We start from the raw sequence: 27,071 nt of genomic DNA on the forward strand, positions 1-27,071 counted from the left end.
GGAACATCATTTACAATTTGCTTTCCCTCTTTTGAGATATCAACTATATAGACTAGATAGATAGCACTCCCTTTTGAAGTAAATTTACGTGCTTTGAGGAAAGCAATTATTTTTAAGATTCTTTATTCACCGTAGACATAAATAGGATTTCCCTTCAATAGGAATGTGTACTATCTTTTCATAGCACAAGAGTTCTGCATGGTTCTTTGACAACCAATCCATGCCGAGAATAAAATCAAAGTTGGGCAAGGAGATAGGAATCAGGTTAGCAAGAAAATTATAGCCTTCAATTTTTATCACAAAGTACCTATAGACTTTATCAGCAAGTAATGATATACTTCCCGAAGTATCTAGATGAAATGGTTGTGCGAGTGCATATCAAGCAATTTCAAAGGAATGTGCAAATTCATGAGACACAAAAGAATCTGAGGCCTAGAATCAAATAAGATGTGAACAAGAGTTAACTAGAAATGTACCAGTCACAACAGTTGGGTCTTCGCGTGCCTCCTCTGTGGTAATCTGAAATGCACGGACATTAGCTTTTGGCACCTCCTCCTTTTTAGTTGGAGAACTCTTTGGTTATTGAACAAAAGGTTGACTTTTCATCGATTGTTGAATAAAAGCTTGACTTCCCGCCATTTGCCTAGTAAGAGTAGAGCATAAATGCTTCCTGTGGCTAGTAACACCACAAGCAAAGCAAGTAACATTCTTCATCGGGAAAACGGGCTTTATGTGGCCTATTTCTCCACATCCATGACAGATTACTGGTCCTTTTTCTAATCTGCATTCTCCTGGATGATTCTTTCCACAATTTCGACACGATGGGGATTGAAGTTAAAAAGATTATGACCTACCGCGGACACGAGGGGTATTATGAGATTGCACTTGTTTACCAGGATCAGTTCAAATAGTTTCAACTGGTGGAATAGAGGGGACAAGAACAACTTGATCAATACGTGAATGCTTCGGAACAGAAAGAGTGGCACCACGTATTGAATGAGGAACGTTTCGTCTCTCTTTTTGAAGATTCTCCGGTGGCTTTCTCTTTAACTTTATCACTATCCTTTTATGTTCTTCAAGAGTTTGCCGAATAACACTAGTGAGTTTATCCACAATTCGCTCCTCACGAGGGGATACTGGAGTATTTACTTCATCAGGTTGAGGATCTCCACCCACATCTAGTGTATGGCTATTCACATGTTGAGCCGTTGTTCTGAAAATTTGGAGTAATATAGTATTTTAAAATATTAGGATTTATCACTACCTAATACTTAACTTAAGGTTTTCCTATGGTTTGTATCTATATACTCACAATGAATATGTTCATATATTGAACTTCCGACGGTTTAAGACTAAATACCAATCTGTGGTATTTAATTCACTTAAACTACTGCTCTGATACCATGATTGAGACAACCCATTTCGATAAAACTATATTATATTTATAAACAATACTTTACATTGATAATTTAATTAAAAAAGACTAGATACAAACCGACTATTAAGATTTTTACAAAATTACATATATATATATATATATATATATATATATATATATATATATATATATATATATATATATATATATATATATAATATTACATAACTTCCCAGGAAATTAAACAATAAATACAAAATCTATAATATTATCTATTCTACATCTTCTACCAGTACATGACTATACTGGATGCTTATCACCTACAATAGTTTAAGCATTGAGGGGGATAAGCGGGTGATGCTTAGTGAGTTCAATAATAGTTACAATATAATGCTATGCCATATACATATCAATATGACAGAAGCAAAGAGGGACAAAGAACGACAAATGCATATGTGTATCATATGATAGACATTTCATATCAACCAACAATCTAATTCAGTGATTTACAATCAATGAGACTTAATAATTTCCATTCTTGATATACATCAATAAAGCTTCAGCCCAAATGGCACATAAAATACAATTTAGTATTATCATTTTGCTAGCATATACAGGCTTTCAGCCCTACATAGCCCTATGCCAATACCAGAAGTTATACAAGTCATGCTCTACATGGCCAAAGGAATAAATGCGATATAACACAGGAAAGTACATTCAATATATAACACATAACATACAATTTTCCCTATATTGAACTCATCGTGAAATAGTCGATTGATAAAATGATAATTTAGGCAACACTTCGCCTCTAAATATGACTTTCTTTAACGAAACTGGGGATTTTGTTGAAAACCGGACCATGCGCGGGCAGAGTTTCAACTTGAAAATATTATTTTCTCAGAAATTTCGGGGCGTCGGGACTTGCTTCGGGTATTAGGGATGATACCGGGACTCCGGGGTGTTAGAGTAGGCTAAAAGGGAGTAGAGAGTGAGAGGGAATATATTTTCTAAACAAAAACACGGAAGTCTTGCTTTCTATTTATAGTACCTGAAACTCGAATTACGCTGGGCGTAAATTATAGGTACGCTCGGCGTACTGCTCAGCGATGCACTACGCGGGGCGTAAGCCTTCATACGCTGGGCGTACGAGGCGATTCATCCGAACGCGTCAAGGCTACGATATGTGTCCATCATGCGAAGAAGTAGGCAGACGTGGCCAATATCAAACCGTGTACACGAGTACGCTGGGCATACTCATGTACGCGGTGCGTACACATATTTTCTAAACTTCTAATCCATATCTTTTGCATACGAGCTCTGTGTTGACGTTTTTTATATCCACGCGTAGGTGAGATTATACTCTACAACTTTCGTTTAGACTCCGTCGGCTAATTTTGACTTTATTTCTACAGTTATATTTTTAACAGGTCGGGACAGGATAAATCCGTTAAAAAATCATAACTTCTTCAAACAATAATTGTTGCAAGATGAAGGTGCTAAACTTGTATATAACACCGTAAATTTTCAAACCAAAATTTTTCATTTTAACAACACATAAAACCCATATTACATTTTCTAAAAGCCCCATTTGTCTCAAATGTCATCAAAATCTACAAAATAAAAATCATTATCCAATAATCCTCATCATGGTCTCAAACAGGAGTGTACAATTAATCCAATCACTTTCCACGATCCTGAGAGGTACCTCAAACACATATCACATAACACGGTAAGAACGAAGCTTAGTGACTTCCCTAAAATACCACACACATCTCAATAGCCTCTCATGGATATGCTTGAATAAGACCCTTCGGTCAATGTGTCTTAGTGTAACCCTCCGGTCCCACAGCTCGGGTGGACCCTCCGGTCCTAACTCAGTAAGCTCAGAATAATACTAACCATAAATCACAATGACATAATGTAGGATATCACAATACTCAATATAAGCACATAAGACCCTCCGGTCTCACAACTCATATTACCATACTAGGTAAGTATAGTGAGAAGACTCACCTCGTACACGAATCTCAAACTAACCTCCGCCTAACACATAGGATAAATATCTCTAATTAATACTCTATTCATGAAGCTAAATAAACCAAGGGTTATTACCCCTCTCTCTAACTCTTGAAATGTGTAAAATACCATTTTACCACTCCATGGTCTCCACTAATTATGTTTGACCAAACACTAAAGTCAACATAAGTCAAACTCGAGTCAACAACCAATGTTCATCGAACTCGTTGAGTGAATTTATGCAGCTCGCCGAGTCCCCTTGTTTCCTCAGAAGTCTCATGAAAGTCCAGCTCAACTCATCGAGTTGACCCTCCAACTCGCCGAGTTATTGTATAATCAGGCTCATCGGGACAAACCCTAACCGACTTGTCAAGTCCACTCATTGACTCGGCTAGTCCCTTCAGTGTGTATTCTCATTCATACATTTTAAGGCAGATCTATCACTCCAAACTCTAGATCTATCCTCCCAAGATTCGATTTTCACGTAAAGCTTCGATCTTTATATTCATGCATGGCATATTTGCTCCATAATGCCAATACAAGCTCTTACTAGGGTGTTTAGCACAAAGGCTCCTCTATAGTTGGATAAAGCTAGGACCTTTGGACTCCAGGGACCTCACAAGGTCCAGATCTGAAGTCTAGACCTCCTGATAACTCATTGCACTCAAAGTCCCAACAAAAGGTGGTAAAATCCCTAAACATCCATAATCATGAGATCTAACCAATAAGATGAGAAAGTTGTAGGCTTTTTACCTTCCATAGAAGCTCTGGACGAAATAGCACTAGATCCAACAGTTTCTCCTTGTTCCTTGCTAGATAATCTTCTCTTCTCCTCAAAAGATGCACTAGAATACTCAAGGATTAACTTTATAACTCTCTTAGCTTACTACAAACATTTAGGGTTTCACACAGGGGAGTTGGGCAGCTGGTGAGGTGGAAATAAGGACATAGTTCTCTTAAATAGGTGCCAACCCCGAAGAATTAGGGTTTCATCTCATAGCGCCAACTCGGCGAGTCGGTTCTCAGACTCATCGAGTTGGTTACTAAACCCACATGGCCAATTCGTCCCTACTCGACGAGTTGAGGCACCAACTCGTCAAGTTGTCTAGCCAAATCATAAATAAACATATATAAATATTATACCTCGGAGTCAGGATGTTACATTGTATGCAAGATTTTTATGCTTTGATTTGACATTTTAAATTGAGATAAAAGTTTAGTTAATAATTTTATACTATTTTCTAAGATAAGTATTTCATAAATTTTCTAAGATAAGCTCTCTTCCTCTCTCTACGATTATCTTCTAGTTTCTGAGTATTCACATTGCGTTTATCGTTCTCCAGTGTTGTTAGAAAATCGATAGATCTGCATTAAATCCTGGGGTTTCACTCTGTTTTTTACAACCAATAGAAGCGAAGTAAAAACCTTTAAGGATAGGATTCCGATCCGTGCAGTTCTTTCAAGTTCAAGATCACACATCGACATGTCGGTTTTACTTTTCTATCTTGCGTTTAATTTCATCCAACAACATGACGATTTTCTTGTACCTTTCTTATAGTCAGATCTAATTGAGAATGATTGATCTGGTTTCTGGACAAAACTTTGCAAACATATTAATAATAATTGGATATATTATTCGCAACTAATCAACATATAATTCTCAATATTATCTGTCGGTTTCCTTGCGCGTCTATTAGTTTGATTTACAAAATTCTTAAAGGTTTTTAATTGTGATAAATCGTCAGACTAATGGACACTAATGCTAGCCTCCACTTCATGAACCAAGAGTTTGCCAAACTTGACCAATTTGATGGTCAGAACTACACCCATTGGTCCGAAAAGGTCAACTTCATGCTTCATGTTTTGAAGCTGACTTTTGTGTTGGACCCAAATCTGGCACCAATTCCTACTAATCCAATTCCCGAAGAGGGGAAAACTGTGGGTCCCAACGGTCATCACAGAACTAGAAAAATAAAGGACTACACTCCCTGTCTGATTGGCTCTATGATTTTTACGTGTCGGTCAAAGATCCAAGAGAGCTATGGAATGTGTTGGAACTCAAGTACAAGGTACATGAGGAAGGTACCAACAAATACCTTGTGTCTAAGTACCTAGAGTTTCAAATGACCGATGACAAATCAATCATGAAGCAAGTGCATGAACTCCAAGTCATGGTCAACAATTTGGACATACTCTCCATCTCTATTCCAGAACTCTTTCAGGTTGGTGCGATCATCGCAAAACTGCCACGCTCCTAGAAAGATTTTTGTAAGATAATGATGCATAAATCTGAGGACTACTCCTAGGATGATATGATGAAACACCTCCGCATTGAGGAGAAAACCCGCGTCATGGACAAGCGTGGTATAGTCGAATCGAGTGTGCATCACATGCCAGCTGGGGGTTCTAGTCACAAAGGCGAGTTTGGGGGACAAAACAAAAAGAACTTGGGAAGCAAGAAACAAAGCTTCAAGAAACCAAGTCATTAGAATCCTAACTGAAAGCCAAAGAGGGCCAAACCTTGTCACGTTTGCGGATAGATTAGGCATTATGCGAGAGAATGCAACGATAGCAAATCAGGACTGGTTGCACATGCAGTCAAGCAGGTGACTGATATGGTGGCAAGTGTGAACCTTGGAGAGATTTTCATGATCTCTTCTCTTACTCTAGAAATTTGTGCTCGAGGTTGGTTCAATGTGCATGTTTGTGGGCAAAGAGAGAGCTTCTGCACTTACCGTCTAATACCATAAGGAACGGTAGTGGTCTATGCAGATGGTCACAGAGCTGAAGTTCTAGGAAGAGGTGATATTCGTTTGAAGTTCACACTTGGTGAGTGTATAACCCTTAGAGATGTCCTTCATGTTCCTAATATCTTGAAGGGGTTGGTTTCTGCGGATAAGTTTGACAAATGTGGGTTCAAAATGGAGCTTGAGAATGGTAGGATTGTGATCACTAAGGGCAGAAGTTATGTTAGAAGGGCGAATAATAGTAAAGGAATGTATCGTCTGTTGCTTAGTGATGAGGATTATGCGAGTAGGCCTAGTGTTGAGATTGGTGGTTCTAGTGTTGCAAGTGTGTGAAGTGTTGGTAATGATGTAACTGGTGGATTGGTTGCTAATGTGAATGAAGTGAACTTTTCTGGTTATTTTTTTTGTTCAACTTCTTTATGGCATAAACTTTTAGCACACTCTAATGTTAAAAACATTGAATAAAATGCAAACTAAAGGAATGTTAAAATATGACACAAAAGATTTTGAAAAATGTAAAACATGTGTGGAATCAAAGTTCACTAAGAAACCATTTCCATCAGTTAAGAGATACACATCATTTCTTGAGTTGATTCATTCTAATATATGTGAGTTAATGGAATCCTTACTCGAGGAGGAAGAAGGTATTGTCGATATTTACATGTTTATCTACTGAGATCAAAAGATGAAGCTTTTGATGCATTTAATCTATATAAGGCTGAAATCGAAAATCAACTTGGTAGACACATCAAAATTCTTTGCTCGGAGAGAGGTGGATAATACTTCAATCACGAGTTTAACACATTTTGCAAAGAGAATGGAATCAAACATGAGAGAAATTCACCATAAACTCCCTAACAGAATGGTTTGGCTGAAAGAAAGAACTAAACCCTTTGTGAGATGGCCAACTGTATGTTGAACCAATCAGGTCAACCAAACAATCTGTAGGAGGAAGCACTATTGATTGCTTCCTATGTTCATAATAGGATCACTAGTCATATGATTTCTACAAGCCCTTATAAGTTGTGGAAAGGTAGAAAGACTAACCTATACTATTTGAAAGTGTGGGGGTGTGTTGCTTATTATCAGACTCCCGATCCTAAACGTACCAAATTGGGAGCACAAGCTAATAAGAGTATATTTATTGGTTATGCTCACAATAGAAAGGCTTACGGTTATTAGATATTGATCATGTATTGTTGTGGAATCTATAGATGTGAAATTCTTTGAGGATAAGTTTTCCATGGATGAAGAAAACTCCAGTCATACAACACCTACAAGTACTTCTCGAGAAATACTCCCACCGCCTCCTATTGTGGAGGAACCAAGGAGAAGTATTAGGGAAAGAATAGAGAAAATATTTGGAGATGATTTCTATTTTTATTTAGTCGAAGGAACTTAAAAGAAAGTGACGAGAGATATCATCTTTTCCATCAACTTAAATGATGATCCTAAGACCTTTACTGAAGTCATGATGTCTCGAGATGCTCCTTTGTGGAAGGAAGCCATCATTGATGAAATGGATTCAATTAAGGATAACGGAACTTGGGAGTTAGCTGATCTACCCAAGGGGAGAAGATCCATAGGATCCAAATAGATATTCAAGAGAAAATATCTTCCGGATGGATCCATATCCGCCTCTAAAGCAAGATTGATTGCTAAGGGCTATAGGCAGCGAGAAGGGATCGATTATTTTGATGCCCCAGTTGTTAGGATTAGTTCTATTAGAACTCTCATAGCAATATTAGATTTAAAAGGATTGTACATTCATCAAATGGATGTGAAGATAGCCTTTCTGAATGGTTATCTCAAGGAGGAGATTTACTTGGAGCAACCTGAAGGATTCGTGATATCTAGACAAGAAAACAAAGTGTGTAGACATGTTAAATCCTTGTACGGGTTGAAGCAAGCTCCCAAGCAGTAGCATGAGAGATTTGTCACCACTGTGACTACTTTTGGGTTTCAGCACAATAGTGCTGATAGGTGTATTTATTCCAATATACATCCGATTACATTGTAGTTATATGTATTTATGTTGATGATATGTTGATCATTGCCACTTACCTAGAAGGTATTCTTGAGACAAAGAAATACCTATCCTCGAACTTTAAGATGAAAGATCTTGGAGAAGTTGATACAATTCTTGGTATCAAGGTGAAAAGGACAGGTGATCAGATTTCTCTGAGTCAATCGCATTACATAGAGAAAATTTTGAGAAAGTTTCAACATTTGAACATTAAGGAATTCAACACTCCTTTGGATTCAAGTGTGAAACCAAAGGTGAATTCTAGTCGAGCAATGGCTCAACTAGAATATGCTAGTGGAGTTGGAAACATGATGTATGCTACTCGCTGCACTCGAACTGACATCGCATTCACTGTAAGCAAACTTAGTCAGTATATTGTTAATCTAGGGATGGAGCATTGGAAGGAAATGGGTAGAGTACTTGGATACCTAAAAAGGACAAGTACTTTTGAGTTGATGTATCCCTCATCTAATGGAATACTTGAAGGTTATTCTGATGCCACCTGGATTGATCACACTAGTGATTCAAAATCCACAAGTGGTTGGATTTATACTCTAGCTGGTGGCGCTATTTCTTGGGCGAGCAAGAAACAGACATGCATAGCTCATTCAATGATGGAAGCGGAGCTAATTGCCTTAGCAGCAGCAGGCAAAGAGGCACAGTGGATTCGAGATCTACTTATGGATATATGTATGTAGGATATTCCAATGACTTCATTACCCATGTACTATGACAGTGAGACCACACTGTCTAAGGTATATAATGTGGTACATAATAGGAAGTCAAGACATGTGACAACTAATTGAAAGTGGTACCATCAAGGCTGTCCATGTGAAGACAAATAGGAACTTGGCAGATCCGTTTACCAAACCTCTGACGAGAGATTTGGTTACATCTACCACGAGAGTCATGGGTCTAAAACCACAATAGAATCGTTTAGTGATGCAAACCCAACTTGACGTTAGTGCTTCTAATTCTCAAGTTTAAAGGGTAACAATGAAGTCACTAACGATAGAAGGTACTATCATTAATGATAGATCCATGTGAGGTAGGATAGTACATCGTTGCCGAGAATAAGGTTCAGTTACGACTCTTAACAAAGTTTTGGAGACATCTAAGCAATGAAGATGTTTTAAAACTTTTCCTATATGATCCAGAGGTGGCGCCGCCTCAAGTGAAGATCAGTTGTTTATCTTCTAAAGGGTCATCAAAAGGATTTATAGCGCATGGTTATATTAGCGCTCAGGGAGAACGCAAAGATGACATGTGATGTGTAGGGGTAAACCGGAGAGGTCACAAGGTTCATGGTTTAAACCTATAAGGATACAATTGAATTGGTTTATTCTTGTTTGTGATCATTAAACTAGGGTTTAATCTTCTTGACACCCAAGTGACATCATGTATCTGAGTGAAAGGAAACTTTCCAACTTGGTGGGAGATTGTTGCAAATTATAGCGGCATTGTTGGAAATTATAGCGGTAATCATGCATTTCCCATATTAGTGGGGGAAGATATAGCAACAAAATATTCCGCCATTTCGTAAATAGGGCAGCAGAATATTCTACCACCTCGTAGGTATGGTAACAGAATATTCTGGAAGGGTTAGAAAATGGCTAGCTTGGAGAGTAAATCGTTGCCTTAGGGTTTCCAAGGGTCGGCCCATGTGGGCCTATTTTTTGCCCTCTAGGGTTTCAATGTCTATAAATATAGCTCCCTAGGAGCCGTATTAGAGGCTTACGAAATTGGAAGCTCTCTTCCTCTCTCTACGATTTTCTTCCAATTTCCGAGTATTCATTTTGCATTTACCGTTTTCCAATGTTGTTGGAAAATCGATAGATCTGCATTAAATCATGGGGTTTTACTCTGTTGCTTACAGCCAATAGAAGCGAAATAAAAACCTTCAAGGACAGGAGTCCGATCCGTGGGGTTCTTTCCAGTTCAAGATCAGACATCGACAGGTCAGTTTTACTTTCCTGTCTTGCGTTTAATTTCGTCCAACAACATGATAGTCTTCTTCTACCTTTCTTATAATCAGATCTAATCGAGAATGATTGATCTAGTTTCTGGACCAAATTTGGTAAACATATTAATAATAATTGGATCTATTATTCACAACTAATCGACATATAATTATTAATATTATTTGTCGGTTTCCTTGCGCGTCTATTAGTTTAATTTACAAGAAAAACAAAGATATTTAAAGTACGTCTGGCATGGACAGAATATAGACATAATAAAAAGTATCAAATGAGACTACATTTCTAAATTTTTAATCCCATTGACTCCATTTTAGTTTTTTACATTCCTTGTCTATTATTCCTTTTATTTCTTGTTTGTTATTCTTTTTATTTTTATATACAAACTTCATAAATTCAAACTTAAAATCATTGATAAACAAATAAACTTAAATAATTTAAATTGGATTCAAAGCACTTGATCCAACCAATGAGGGATAAGGTAGTAAGGTGACCCTTTATCTTGGATTGATTGAACACTTGAGTTTGACTTTAATATAATTAAATGATAAAATCTTACGAAGTCTCTTGTTATTATTCAACAAAAAATTGACAATCACTTAAGCTCCACCTCCACTGGTAGGCAACTCTTTGTTTGTTACCCTTCAGACACATACATACATACATACATTATATATATAAAAGAAAGCTTTCTATTTCATATATCGATAGTGACATATATCAAACAAATGTCTTGCTTAAAAAATTTCGAAACACGATAACGATCCATATCCGAAAATGTCCACTTAGTAGGGCTTTTAAATCGTGATAATGTCAAATGTCTGATAAATGTCTTGTTTCAAGGGTTTAAAGAAACTTCCGTAGTTCCGTTTAAGAATTGTTTATATACCAACTGTTGTATATATTGTCACTTACCAACAACTGGATGAATGATTTATGGGGAATGCATTTCTGTTCGATAAAAGCTCACATATATTCTCTGTGATAAAATAAAATCTATTTTACGATTTTCAAATAAAGCACTATATTTTTGTTTATTTTGTCTTCACTTAAATCTAAATACACCTTAATTTTATTGTAAATTAATTAATAAACAAAATGACAAACCTTGAAACATAACTAAATAAAAATATTAGATGTATAATCTCTCATTAAAAGTCCTAAAGAAGTTATGTGTCTGAAACAACATTTAATCACGGTTGTTTAATATATGTACGAATTGCATATATTTCCTTAAATGTGAAATAGAATATTATTTATTTTAGGATTTTCAAATATATATATATATATATATATATATATATATATATATATATACTACCTTATAAAAGAAATCTTATTATTTTTATAAATAGAATTAATATAATAATAATATTTTTTAAAGACGTTTAAATTTTTAAGCTTAAAGTACAACCAACTATTAATATAATAATATTATGATATATATCTTACAAATGATAATGCTAGGGATACAAGTATTAAAAACACATTTAAATTATTATTTCATTATTTTTAGAGATTAAATTAATATTTTCATCAATTTTGACTCAACTTGTACTTCTAAAATATCTCTTCTCTGGTATCTAGTGCATTCGAAATCTGAAACACTTTTTTTCGACAAATCATTTGAAATTTAAAAGCTCATTCAAATTGGAGTTCCCTAAATTTTTGCATAAAATATAGTTGACTGGAGACTAATTCAAATCTTCATCTCCTTTTCCTCCATGGAATCCACCACCACAATATTTTTTGGTTTTGGCATTGCACTTTTTATTTTTGTGAAACCGATCGATAATGGTGTAAATGTTCTTAGAAATATAACATGTCTCCGAATGGAACTAATTGCTTGAAAGAAACTATTCACCGCCGCCGCTTTACACGGGCAAACGACTAGTGTGTGTGTGTGTGTGTATATATATATATATATATATATATATATATATATATATATATATATATAATTTTGTCATAGAATTTTTTAGAAAGCATAATGGATTTTTTTTTTTGTTGGATTAGCTTATTAGCTTATTACTTATAGCTTAGTTGTAGTGGGAATAAGCAATAAGCATGATGAGAGATGTTTATTAAAATTAGCTTATTTAGCTTAATAAGCTAGATTTTATCCAAACACTCATAGTTAGCTTATTGGTAGGCGATGAATGAATTGTCGTGTGTAAAACTGAAGTGCAACAGAAAAATAAATAATAAGATTAGGAAAAGTGGAGGTGTAAGCAATCGGAACGAAATGTATAAACAATTAGCAATACGGTATTATTACAACTTAGTTTTCAAAATAATCAAAACAATTTCAATTATCTTATGCTTTTATGGAACTTCTTTTTCCTCTTTATGATTAAGTTTTTTCTTGCCATTTCTATTTGTCATTTGATGTATAGTATCACAGCTTTCGCAAATTTAAAATTCTGATAGGATAAATATATATCACCTAGTGACTAGTGAGATCGTGATATGATGATGTACATAAACGTCTATTATTTTTAAAACCAAATAGTTTTATCAAACATTTTCATTATAAATTATGCAGGAGCATATCAATGACACAATTTAGAAGAATGTTTAGTGAAAGAATCAAATGCTCGTTTTTATCAGTCTGTTATGCTCAGGTATTTTAAATATCCAATGAATTTGGTAAAATTCATTATCATCCACGTCAAGCACAACACATCCATCTTGTATACGGCAATTAAACACCTCTCTTGTTCCATTAAATTTGTCATCCCAAATAATCACATAGTAGATAACTAGCCCAAATAAAGTTTTCATGCAACTATAATTATCATAATGCATACTGAAGAAATCTGTGTAAACCATATTTTTCATGATAAATTTTTGTCTACAAATAAACATGACACACAAAACTCCCCCAGGTAGTTTTTTGCACTAATTAAAGCTTGTAACGAGAACCTTACCATACATTTCACGAAGGGCCGATTTAAACATACAATAGGTCCATGACACAAAAAAAAATAATAAAATAAAAATAAAATAAAAAAGCCCTCTTAAAGTCATAGTTAAAATAAATAATAATTTAAAAATTGACATAATGTTGCAAAATTAACTACAATATTAAAAAAAACACAAACATGGACACATTAAAATACAATACATTTAAAAAAAATCTCTTTAACATTTTTAGATTCAAAATTAATATCGTATTCAAAGCAAGCTACACCTGCAAAATAAAATAAGAAACAAAAATAAGAAAAATTGGATCTAGATTAAAACTTCTGAATCAAGAATCTACAAAAATATTACATTGTAACAAAAATAAGAAAAATTGTATCTAGATTAAAACTTCTGAATCAAGAATCTACAAAAATATTACATTGTTCTCAACCACAACCACAACTTTTGAATCAAGAATCTACAAAAATATTACATTGTTCTCAACTACAACCACAACCAGAACCTGTACCACCAATTTTTTATCTTAACAATCTTCCTTTGATCTGGCGGATAAATAAAAAATTACATCCTATCATCCAAATCAAAAGGATGAAATAAGGAGCACATATTGGATTAAATGACCTTCAAAATCAAAATATCGTGATTTTCCATCCATAAAAATTTATGATTAGAGGTCAACTTTGAAATTTAAGATTTTTGCTATAGTTAGTTATTTCTAATGAAATTGTAATTTTTTAAAATAATTTATCTTTTTATCATTTATCGAGCATTTTTTTGTGCGACCCCTTAAAAAAGTTTCTGGTTCTGCCACTGCCTATAGATGCTGCTGCTGCACACTGTCCATTAACACTGAACCAAAACCCACAATTACCCAATTAAAATCTAAGACCAAACCTCACTCATTATGTCTAAAGATAGCTCACTATCCAACCCATAATTAACTCAAGCTCATTGGGATCGTTAAGGCCCAATACTAAATGGGCTCTCCCAAGGCCCAACTCTTAAGCTTAAGTCTAAATGGCAAGTCCAACACAAAGGCCCAAGACATACACAATATTTCTCTGATCAAAATCTCCAGTGCAACAAGCCCAAAATCCAAGCCCAACACATAAGGCCCAATGAGAGTTTTAGCCCAAAAACCCCACAACAAGGTTACGCGGGGCGTACTTCCCTTGGTACGATCAGCGTATGCACAAATCCAGATCGGACCATCGGGGACACTTGATCAGTACACGGGGTGTACTGGATTTACGCTCGGCGTACGCCCCAGTTTTGCTATTCCTACTCATTTGGTCTTAATCCGTTAAGACCTTAGCTCAAATCTCAGATTTGGACTTCCTAAAGGCTCATACTCCATAAATTCTACGACTTTATGCTTTGCATGGCTGATAAAGTCACAAACACCAAAACTCTCACTATCTATTCTCAAGAATGCTCATATCCCATGCATGGGTTGATTCAAATGTCCAAGTCTCAATTTTATGACTCTACACCACTCAAAACACTCAAAGGAGCTGATAATAAGCTTTGGAGCTCAATATCTAATAAAGCATCCAACTTTGGGACCAAAACCCTAAAATGAATTAAAATGATGCACATCAAAAGGATGAGAAAGCTTTGAGCTTTATACCTCTAACTGCAGCTCTACCCACAGATAAGCTCAGATCCAAAGCCTGCACTCCCACTCCTTCGCCTTCAAAGCTCCTTCTTTACACCATAGAAACACAAGAACACTCAATAGATCACAAATGGACACACTAGCTCAATGGACGAGAAGTTAGGGTTTGAGAGGGTTGATGTCTAGGAATAGTGGCCAGAAGTGAGGCCATCATGTCCTTTAAATAAGGACACGCCCTAAATTAGTGTTTTCACTCTGGGCCAAGTACGCCCAGCATACCCTCTGGTACGCCCAATGTACTAGGTGGCCCCGCTTCAAAATCACGCACATGAGTATGCTAAGCGTACACGCACGTACGCCCCGCGTACTCAGCTGCCATCTTTCTCGAATAAGGGACTAAACTTGCCAAATCTTCAAACTATCATAGCTTCCTCGATATAAGTCTGTTTCCAATGAACCTCATTTCCATGGAAAGGTGGCGAGAAGCCCTACGCTTCTTGTAACTCGTCGCAGCCCCGAGGCTTCCTCATGTCCGGGTTATAGCCTACGAACCCTAAATCAAAGACGATCTGAAATCGGATGTTACAATTCTCCCCCACTTGAATTAGATTTCGCCCTCGAAATCGCTCCTTATCATTACGCAGATCCCAACAATTAGTTCGAGAAGCGAAACCGATTATTCAGAACATAACTGGTCTGCGCAAGACAACCGAAATCAGACCGAACCCTCCATCTCGAAGAAGAATGAACCCTTCACTGTTGCTGAACCAACTTTGCCTCTCCAAAACTTGGAATCTGCATTAGTATGTCGCCCCGACTGACCGCCCATTTGGTATATTCTCATGTCATTCACTCATCAAATAACAGACCCGGTAAAACATCTCTAACTCTGATTACTTGTCGCGACTGATGGAACAAGTAGTTAACCATAAGTAGTTGTTGAACACTCCTACCCGACACACTAGACGACTTCGACCGAAAGAAACAGGGGTCATCTCACACTAATGATCCACCTTTGATAATGCTATCAGAACCCATCTGAAGAGTGAACCTTAATACCTGGCCCTCAACATTAAATGAAGACCTACCAACCCACATGGAAAACGAAACTCTACTCTAGGTCCAACCTCCCGTCAGACAGAATCATTTCACTACCGACCCCAGGATGATTCAGCTCCAGCCCTAAAATCAACATCCATGCCTTACCGAACTATCCATGGATAGTCAGAAACATAACTCGAGCTGCCTCTCAATACTAGACACCAAATCCAAATACAAGGTCGACTCCTGACCCAACAGTTGAATCTCCAATGTTTCCCTAGCCCATTCAGCAATAGGACTTCACAACAGCCCTATTCAACTAAGCTAACTCATCCAATCACAATGAACTCCACAATCACGAAACTCGCTTTACCCCAAGCGATTTCTACACCCGATTTGATATTGCACCTCACACACGACCTCGGTCGTTTATCACATGTTACCTCATGCGTGTCATGGTTCTTCCCAGACCAATCAACAGGTTCACCCAAGTCGAAAAAATAAATGGGAAACACATCTCTCTCAGAATGTAATCCACCCGAAATCCCCACATGCTCGTTCTCCACATAGATAGAGCCAAACTCACCTAGCAGAGTCTGGTCCGACACAGATTTGGAACCACTCGTCCCAACCCAGTACTCAACTCGTGACCCATGTTCCACGCATATACGCATGCATTACACCTCGATCCTTCCGACTTGCGAACCCCTCTCTAACTCAAGACACAACGGGTTCCAACCCTTGCTGAGACCCCACTCTCACCCCCGGTTCGGCCACTAAGTACACACAAACCCATTTGACAAGGCTACCCTGGCGTAAGAGCCCCTCTGCGTCCTACCCTGACTAGTAAGTTTGCGGCTCCCGGAAGTTATACAACACTCTCTTACTGACTCACGTATGTTAACGATCAGAAATTTTTTGCATTGTAAGTCCAATAGTTAACTCAACTAAGTATCAGACTCATTTTTGCTATCATGTAGTCTTGTTTAGAGTTCGTTCAAGGGTTCAAAACTCAGTACATTCAAGCATTGAGCATAGGAATGGATCGCGTACACCTTAAACACCAAAATCCAGCCATACACTCCATATGAGGGAGTGTACGGCCGTACACATGAGTGTACGGCCGTACACCCATGTTGTACTGTACACACCCCTCCTCAAGTATGTTATCCCTTCATTTTCAAGTCATTCTTCAATTTTCAAGTCAAGAACATCGAGTTTTTCTCTCAACTATCATCCCGTCTTTCATCTTGATCTTCAAAAGTGGTAAGTGTTCTTTCCTTGATTTGTTGTTACACTTCATCTCCTAGTTACATCCTTTGATTTCATCCATTTGAAATCATGTTTTGTATAGATCTTCAAATCTTCATCCATTTCACCAAGAACACACACTTGTTCTTGGTGATTGTGAACCCTTTTGAGCCTTCAAATCGTAAGTACTCCTTCCTTATGCTTAGTACATGTTAGAACACTAGATTAACACCTTGAAAATGCCCAGAATTCATGAACATGAGGTGTTTACGGCCGTACACCCATGTATGGTTGTACACTCCTCAAAAAACCCTTAAAGGGCCTCCAAAGTGCCTTTCTAGCATCAAGACTTGAAGAGCAATTGTCCCACAAGCATCCCTACCCTTGGAATATGATTTTGTGCACTCGTTACCATGAGTGTACAGTCGTACACTACCTGGCCGCACACTCCTCCATGTGGCTGTACACTCCCCTTTAGTGAATCACATGTGATTCCAACACTTGGTCAAAGTGTTTCCTAGTCCTGTGAGGTGTTTCTATATATTTGGTTGCTTCTAAACGCTATATTTATGTCAATATATGCCATTATATGTCATTTAGGACTCGTTAAGTCTCGGGAGTTCATTCGTGGAGCTTCTCATCCTTACACACGTATTCGTTTGATTCACCCACATCAGGTGAGTTCATACCCCATAATCAATCTTTTAAACTGTTTTTAAATGCTTTTAGGGGGGGGGGAATACAAGTTGAGCACAATTAATAATACACGATAACATAAGAGAACACATAATAAAGAGAAATAGGGAGGAAGATACAATACACAATAACATAGAGAACATACTAATATACAATAATAGAACAACCATAATAAGGTGCTATATCATGGGACAACTACAGGATCTAATTATACCACTGAATCACTAAGGCATTGTTCTAAACAAAAGGTGATATTTATATTGGGTATACATGATCATATAACTTTAGTGTGAAGTTACATGACCTAGCAACTCGTTTGTTGAAGTCGCGTTTGGTTCCCATAATCTTTTGACAGGGAGAGTGTTTAGTATGGGTACAAGCCTTCACATTATGACCTTAATAAAACAAATATGTTTTAAGGTAATTAGTACGTTAGAATGTCAATTCATAAGAAAACTGAGTACTTATATTTTCCCATTACTTTCATAAAGTGACAGTTCCACTTCAAAGTTAATGCAAACTATTTTCGAGTCAAGATAGTTATAAACTAGGGGAAAACTTACATCTTTTCAAAACGACAAACAGAACAGTCGGGTCTAGTACATTCAGTAGAAAGGGAACATAATGATAACCTTATGATTCCTTAATGTATACATCAAGAGATATATATTAATAATATTTGATAGGTAATAGGATGTGTGCTTTCTGCTTCATTTCCTGTTTCTTGTTTGGTTGTGGGCTTAGAGCGGATTCACCCAGCCTATTATCCATTCAATATTAGTGTTATATATATATATATATATATATATATATATTCCGTATACATTAAGTCATCATAAGGGGTACCAGGTATGGGTCAGGTCATAGAATACATATTCAATGCACAGTTTTCTAGTACAAAACATACTTTTCAAATAAGAACTTTGGATATACAAAACTAGAAACATACCAGTAAAAGGTTTAATCCATTCTATTAAACCCTCATTTTAAAGGACCTTAGGTAGTTAACTCTACAATACCTTAGTTTATACATCAAAGGTTATATATAATTAATACCCAATAGATAGTTAGATGTGTGCCTTCCGCCTCATTCATTGTTCCTTGTTTGGTTGTCGGCTTAGGGCGGATTCACAAAATTAACTATCTGTTCAATAATAGATTATATATAGCTAGTATAAACTAAGTGATTATAGAAGGAACTACTGTGGTTACTATAATATTATAAGAAATAAGGGTTTTCTTAAAGAATCTTTTCATAAATTATAATGGAACTATTACAGTTAACTCTGTGAGCACCAAAGGAATACACCAGGGTTATATACAACAAGGATCTAACAACCAATGAGATGTGTGTCATCCGCCACATTCCCTATTCCTTGTTTAGTTGTGAGCTTAGGGCAGATACACACAATTGATTGCTTGTTTACTCTGAGTTTTATATAACTTGTATCTATTTAGTATTCATAGAAAGGATTGTAGAGTCATTTTTACTTATCTTTCATCAAAGCAGGAAATATAGGATTTTCTGGGGGAACAGGCGAACTTTTCTAAACATAACTTACAACTTACTACACGTTTCAACTACATTTTACAATAACTTTCTACAACTTACTTACATCACTAAAATCTTATGAACTCACCAGCTTAATTGCTGATAAACTCTTTCAAATAACTTGTATTCTCAGGGAACTAGTAGACAGGTACTCGTGCTGGGAATTCAGAAGATGTAGCAGTATAGCTCCAAGTCTTGTTTTGTTATTTGCTTATGTACTCTATGTTTTGTGAACACATACATTGTAAACACTTTCTTTCTAATGAAATGGTTGTTCATTACTTTGCTTACTATGATGCATGTATTGTGATACTAAACATGACGTCATCCACCCCCGAACATTTCCGCTGTTCTGGTTTTGGGGTGTGACACCGTAGTTACACGATACTTTCTTTCTGACTCATGTATGTTACGGACCCTGTAATGATATGATACTCTCTCTCTCTCTCTCTCTGACTCATGTATGTTACGGATTCCTGTAATCATACGACACACTCTCTCTGACTCATATATGTTACGGCTCCCCGTAATCATACGATACTCTCTCTGTTACTCTCCATGGGCTCTCTCCATGGTCTCCCCTAACAGTCCTAAGTGATTACTCCCACTCGGATCTGGGTAGGTGCTCACACTTACCCAAATTATGCATCACTACTCTTAAGTTCTTGTAGACAGTGAACTTCCCTCGGCACAGTCACACTCTTGAACAATTCCTTCCTGGCGACTATTAGCTGATGATCTTACATCTAAAAATATAGTCGCTTGATGGTCCACCTTCCATCGAACATACCTAAGTCTCATTATCGAATCCTCCACGGCACAACATAGTTAGGTGCTCACACCTACCCAGATTATGCATCACTACTCTTAAGTTCCCGTAGACAGGGCACTTCCCTCAGTAGAGTCACACTCTTGAATAATTCCCGCCTGGTGACTATTAGCTGATGATCTCACTTCTGAAAATATAGTCGCTTGATGGTCCACCTGCCATCGAACATACCCAAGTCTCATAATAATCCACCAACCTAGGGAATTGAAACTCGGATACCTAGATATAGCCTTACGGAAACTCACAATGTCTTTCCACGACCACTGCTCTTCCACTCACACAACTCGAAACCTTGAAGCATTCCAACTCACAATTGGAAACACGGAAGAATCACGATGACTGAGAACACGTTAATGACCATCCCAAGCCTCATATGCTACTAGGTAGGTCCATGTGAACTATTCATGTCAACCATGTAGTTGATTGGAAAATCATCTGCTACCCCTCCCGAAGTGCAAATAACAATTCATGCGTCAAACTATTAGTTATTTGAAATTGAATCTTGACCTTGGCAACCCAACCATCTCGAAACTCATACATTGATACACCCGAAGAAACACAAACCATATTCAGATTCCTGTCTACCGACAACCTGCCGTGAAGTCACTTGTTTTCTCCCGAGAGTATGCGACATGCATCATCTCACATTGTACACGGTTTTGACCGCCACATGACTCCCATCTCATATACTCGCACCGCAGATCCTCATAGCCCAAACTTCTATTCCACATCAGAGTGAGCATCCTTCCCCACAGTATACCCAATTCTCCCCCACTCAGGGTTCGAACCATCACCCATTGACATGCCAAACTGACCACACTACAGACTGGCTCGCCAGATGTACCATTTCTGACTCGTGGAATGTACTACACATCACTCGATGATCTTCCAGATAGTGACCACATAACTTTAAGTATCCCGCATCTTAGATGAAAACCTCGGAATCCTCTCAATGTGACTGACTCTTGTCATCCTGATATCCCATATCGACACACCGCCAGATATCCCAACTGTCCCAAATTAGTCACGACTCACAATCTGGAAATAATGCACTATCACTCACTTCGTCTCTGATTCCTCAACCAACTTTCCGTCGCAGAAATTATCATAGGAGCAAGAAACCTCACTATCACAGTTGATACACAATGTAGGCGACGAGGGCTGCCGCCCCGGTATGCTCCTCTTAATCACCTGGAACTGCTGCTAAAATTATGCCTTACTCAACTAAGATATCTACTTGTCCTCATCCATCTCAGTCCCCACTGATGACTCTCTCTTTCTCTCTCTCTCTCTCTCTCTCTCTCTCTCTCTCTCTCTCTCTCTCTCTCTCTCTCTCACGGTATAAAAAATACCTTGCAACAATATATACTCTGGTAAAAATATTGCAATCATAGGCTACCCCTCTGGTTACCTCTAAACTCTGAAACCGGATTCTCGTTATCTCTTTTTGCTCCACACAAGAAGTAGAAGTAGTGATTTTCTCGTAACATAAAGTGACATTTCAATCATCGGCCAATCACTCAACCTGGATCGTAATTCTCCACAGCGTATCATCTCCTCTTTTTCCCCAAGTCCCGCGACTCCAACTGACAGCTCACCAGTTAACCTTATTGAGATCTAATCTCAAATTTCATCGCAAGGTACAATTTATTGAAGCTCAACCGACCTGGCCCTCTAGCCCCACAGATTACCACATCCAGCGAATACTCTCCTCTATCATCGCACTCATCTGACTAAAATCACTCCCTAGACTCTTCCTAGATGCTCACACTTCTCTGCCATCAGCTTCTGAAGAACTCCTCATGATGCCAGCCATCTACCTCCTGAATATCGTCATATTCACTTACTATTTGTCTCCCATCATCAAGAGTTCCACAAAGCACAAAGCAAGCCGCATTCGGGCATTTAATCACCTCCATAAACACGTAAAACCACTCAAGCATACAACTCCACTCGCTCTATCCATAATTCTAAAAGGCATTACCAAACTAAGGCAACCCTAACCCTCGAGGGTATCTCACTACTCTCTCTCAGGAGGTTCCTTAAATACATATCTAGGTATCTCTCCTACATTACTCCTCTACTCAAAGCTCTCTCTAAAAGATTCTTGCTAGGTACTTTTACTCAACACGTACACAGAGCAAATAGCAGATAATATCAAACAATAGCATTTCCTAGGCTAACACATCACAAATCAGGCAACTCTAGCCCTAAGATATGAAATACCTAGCCTGTCCTCTAACATGCATCACTAATATCTCATAAGACAAATAAGTAAGGGTATTTTGGGAAATCACCGTTCGGGAACTAGCTGATTGTACATACTACTCCAACTCATTTTCTCTTAAAACTCTTGCTCATTTTTAGAAAAACCATTTCTTTTGAAATTTTTTTCTCAAATCCTCAGTTTGAGTCCAGACACACTCAAAGGTATACTCGAAGTCCTCAAACCAAGCCTCTGATACCAACTTGTAACAACGTAAATTTTTAAACAAAATTTTCATTTTAAAATCATATAATTCTCATTAACATATTTCAAAAAAATCCCAAAGTATCAAAATATTAAAGACACATATCCACTATAAAAATCCAGGATCCTCAAGCATAACTCCATCTCGCGTGTACAATCAAGCCGATGCCTTCCCGCGATTCTAAGAAGTACCTGAAACACATATCACACTACACGGTACGCACAAATCTTAGTGAGTTCTCCAAAATACTTCACATATCTCATTAGCCTCTCATGGCCATGATTATATAAGACCCTCCGGTTAATGTGTCTCAGTGGAACCCTCCAGTCCCACAACTCGGATTGGACCCTCCGGTCCTATCTCAATAATGCACAACATAATATACAGCATAAACCACAAGAAAAATGCACAATATCACATATCTTTGTATAAGCACACAAGATCAACAGATACACATAATAATATAACAACATAAGTCACAAAGACAGTATGCACATATCATAGTATAAACAAATAAGACCCTCTGGTCAATAGTGATAACCCTCCAGTCTCACAGCTAAGGTTGGACCCTTCAGTCCTATATCCTAGTAAAGACCCTTTGGTCACACACAAATTACCACTCAGGTATGTATAGTGAGAAAACTCATCTCTGATGATGAACAACTGTTATCGATGTTGTTGCTGCACACCAGCCTCGAACACTGAACCAAAACCCACAAATTACCCAATTAAGATCTAAGACCAAACCTTACTCATTAGGTCTAAAGATATCTTACTACCCGACCCACAATTAACTCAAGCTCATCGGGCCTACCAAGGCCCAATACTAAATGGGCTCTCCTAAGGCCCAACTCTTAAACTTAAGACCAAACGGCAAATCCACATAAAGCCCCAAGACATACACAATATTTCTCTGATCAAAATCTCCAGTGCAACAAGCCCAAATTCTAGGCCCAACACATAAGGCCCAAGGAGAGTTTTAGCCTAAAAAGCCCACAGTAAGGTTACACGGGGCGTACGTCCCTTGGTACGCTAAGCATACGCACGAATCCAGATCGGGCCATCGGGGACACTTGATCAGTACGCTGGGCGTACTGGATTTACGTTCAGCGTACGCCCCAGTTTTTCCCTTCCTACTCGTTTGGTCTTAATCCGTTAAGACCTTAGCTCAAATTTCAGATCTGGACTTCCTAAAGGCTCATACTCCATAAATTTGCGACTTTATGCCTTTGCATGGCTGATACAGTCACAAACACCAAAACTCTCACCCTCTATTCTCAAGAATGCTCATATCTCATGATTGGTTTGATTCAAACGTCCAAGTCTCGATTTTTATGACTCTACACCACTCAAAACACTTAAAGGAGTTGATAATAAACTCTGGAGCTCAATATCTCATAAAGCATCCAACTTTGGGACCAAAACCCTAAAATGATTTAAATGATGCACAAATCAAAAGGGTGAGAAGCTTTGAGCTTTATACCTCTAACTAATCTCCACCCATAGATAAGATCAGATCTAAAGCCTGGACTCCCACTCCTTCGCTTTCAAAGCTCCTTCTTTACACCAAAGAAACACAATAACACTCAATAGCTCACAAATGGACACACAAGCTCAATGGACATGAAGTTAGGGTTTGAGAGGGTTGATGTATGGTAATGGTGGTCAGAAATGAAGCCATCATGTCCTTTAAATAGGGACACGCCCTAAATTAGGGTTTTCACTCTAGGCCTAGTACACCGAGTGTACCCTCTGGTACGCCCAACGTACTAGGTGGCACCGCTTCAAAATCACACACATGAGTACGATAAGCGTACACACACGTATGCCCTGCGTACTCAGCTGCTATCTTTCTCAAGTAAGGGACTAAACTTGCCAAATCTTTAAACTATCATAGCTTCCTCAATATAAGTGTAACACCCCAATTCCGGTATGATATTTATATTGTTGTTATTGTTATATTTCTTCAAGTTTTAAGGGGAGCTCGACGAGTCAGTAGTTGGACTCGTCGAGTAGGGTCGCGATTTCGAGCACGTTTAAGTTGGCGACTCGGCGAATCCGCCAGTCTGGATGAAACCCTAATTTCAAGGGTTTGCACCCTATATAAACAACTTTTGGGGGCCTCAAGTCAGCCCCCATCACCCCTCAGAGCATCTTACTCGAACCCTAGAGCTCTCTTTGCATTTTTGTGTGATTTTGGTGTGTTCTTTGAAGATTTTGAGAGATAAAGGAAGGTAGATCAAGAAGAGAAGAAGGAGATTCTAGATCCATGAGGAATTTCAGAAGAAAGTAAGGTATATCTTGGCCCTTTTCTGTTTCTATGCTTAAATCTCCTTTGTGAAGCCATTATTAAACCATTTCTTAGCTTAGTAGTAGCATAAAGGACTCATGGAGTTTATTAACCTTCAGATCTAGCTAGATTTGATTTCCAGGAGCTTAGATCTAGCACCTTTATGGATCCATTTTGCATGAAAGCTCTAGATATACTATTATAGTGTGCTTTTAACCTTAAAACCTCCATTTGATGTTATTTACACGTAAAGTTGGAAAGTTTACGTGTAAATCAAGTCCCAGGAACCCAGATCTATTAATGGCATGGATTAGTTTCAAGAAGAATCGAGTGTATAGTATTTGCATGCATACGACTTGGCGAGTCGTTCTTCTGACTCGGCGAGTCGAGTCGTGAGTCCCCTGTGTTTCCTTTTCCGAGTTATGCCAATTGGAACCAGTGAGTGAGAAGTGGACTCGGTGAGCTAGAGGGTTAGACTCATTCGTGGAAGAACTCGGCGAGTCAATTCCCTGACTTGGCGAGTCCAAGGCCATCTTCATACTTCAAGAACAGACTCGACGAGTTGTTCATACAACTCGGCGAGTCACAGCTAGAATAATCATCTGATGAAGGAGAACTCGACGAGTTGTTCATACAACTCGGCGAGTCGGATGCAGATTGTCATAGTGTTAGTAGCGAAGAGGAACTCGCCGAGTTTGCGCCAAAACTCGACGAGTAGTAGCGAGTGGAATCAAGGAAGTAAGAGTAAGGACTCGACGAGTTGGCGGCCCAACTCGACGAGTCAGGTCAATTGAATGTTGACTTTGATAGTTAGGTTGACTTAGACCAGGGGTAGGAGATTCATTTTACCCTCAGTATTATTATTAACAGTATTTGATTGATGGTGCTCATGGATATTGTAGTCGGGGTGAAATCAGAGATGCAGCAGACAGATTCCAGAGTAGTCCTTTCAGCAGCTAGGCTACGAGGTGAGTTTCCTTCCAGTAGGAACGGGTCTAAGGCCACAATGCCGGCCCATTTAGTTAGTAGTAGTTTCCGGATTTCGGTCCGATGCAGTTGTTAATGTGTTTGATGCCTTCGTGGCTCAGACAAGATTTGTGTGTTAGGTGTTATGGGCTATGGCTTGACGTAGTATGCAGTATATGAGTTTATGATCATGTGTGTTATGCTAGTTGATATGTGTTTATGCTATGCTATGCTATGCTATGCTCAGTTAGTTTCCGGACTTCGGTCCGATGCAGTTAGTTCCGGACTTCGGTCCGATGCAGGGGACAAGGACCCAGTCAGCTCCGGACATCGGTCCGATGCAGGGGACAAGGTCCCAGTCAGTTTCGGACTTCGGTCCGATGCAGTGGGCAAGGCCCAGTACGTGTTTATATGCTATTGTATGGTATGTGATAGTTTGGGGGAGCTCACTAAGCTTCGTGCTTACAATTTTAGTTTTGGTTTCAGGTACTTCCGTAAGTAAGGGGAAGAGCTCGGGATGATGGCATCGCACACACCACAGCTTCAGTCTTTATCCTGGGAGTTTGTTGATTTGTAGTTTGATTTGATACAGTCATTTCACGACATTTTATTATGAGTTGAGATATTTGACACATGGTCTTTATGATATGACAAACAGTATATGATCTTTATTACTATTTAAACAAAAATTTTGGGTCGTATTTTTGGGATGTTACAATAAGTCTGTTTCCAATGAGCCTCATATCCACGAAAGGGTGGCGAGAAGCCCTACGCTTCTTGTAACTGTCGCAGCCCCGAGGCTTCCTCATGCCCGGGTTGCAACCCACGAACCTTAAATCATGTGTAACACCGTGATTTTCAAGACAAGATTTTTCATTTAAATAATCAATTTAATATTAAAAACACTTGTTTAAAATCTTATTCACATTCGAATTACAAAACATAGTTTCATTTTCATTATAATAGAAGACCAGGATCCTCCAAAACACAACTCTTTCTTCGGTGTGTACAATCGAACCGTTGCCATCCCGCGTTACTGTAAGAACCTGAAACAACATAACATAAACAACGTAAGCACGAAGCTTAGTGAGTTCCCCAATATACACCTTACGCACGTACGCCTTTCCAGGCCCTGACCTTCCGGTCCACTGCACAATGCCTTCCGGCCCATGAGATACTCGCCTTCCGGCCCATAAGATATTTGCCTTCCGGCCCATAAGATAATTGCCTTCCGGCCCATAAGATAATTGCCTTCCGGCCCATAAGATAATTGCCTTCCGGCC

This window comes from Lactuca saligna, chromosome 8 (genome assembly GCF_052625555.1).
Source record: "Lactuca saligna cultivar CGN05327 chromosome 8, ASM5262555v1, whole genome shotgun sequence".
Lineage (NCBI taxonomy): Eukaryota > Viridiplantae > Streptophyta > Magnoliopsida > Asterales > Asteraceae > Lactuca > Lactuca saligna.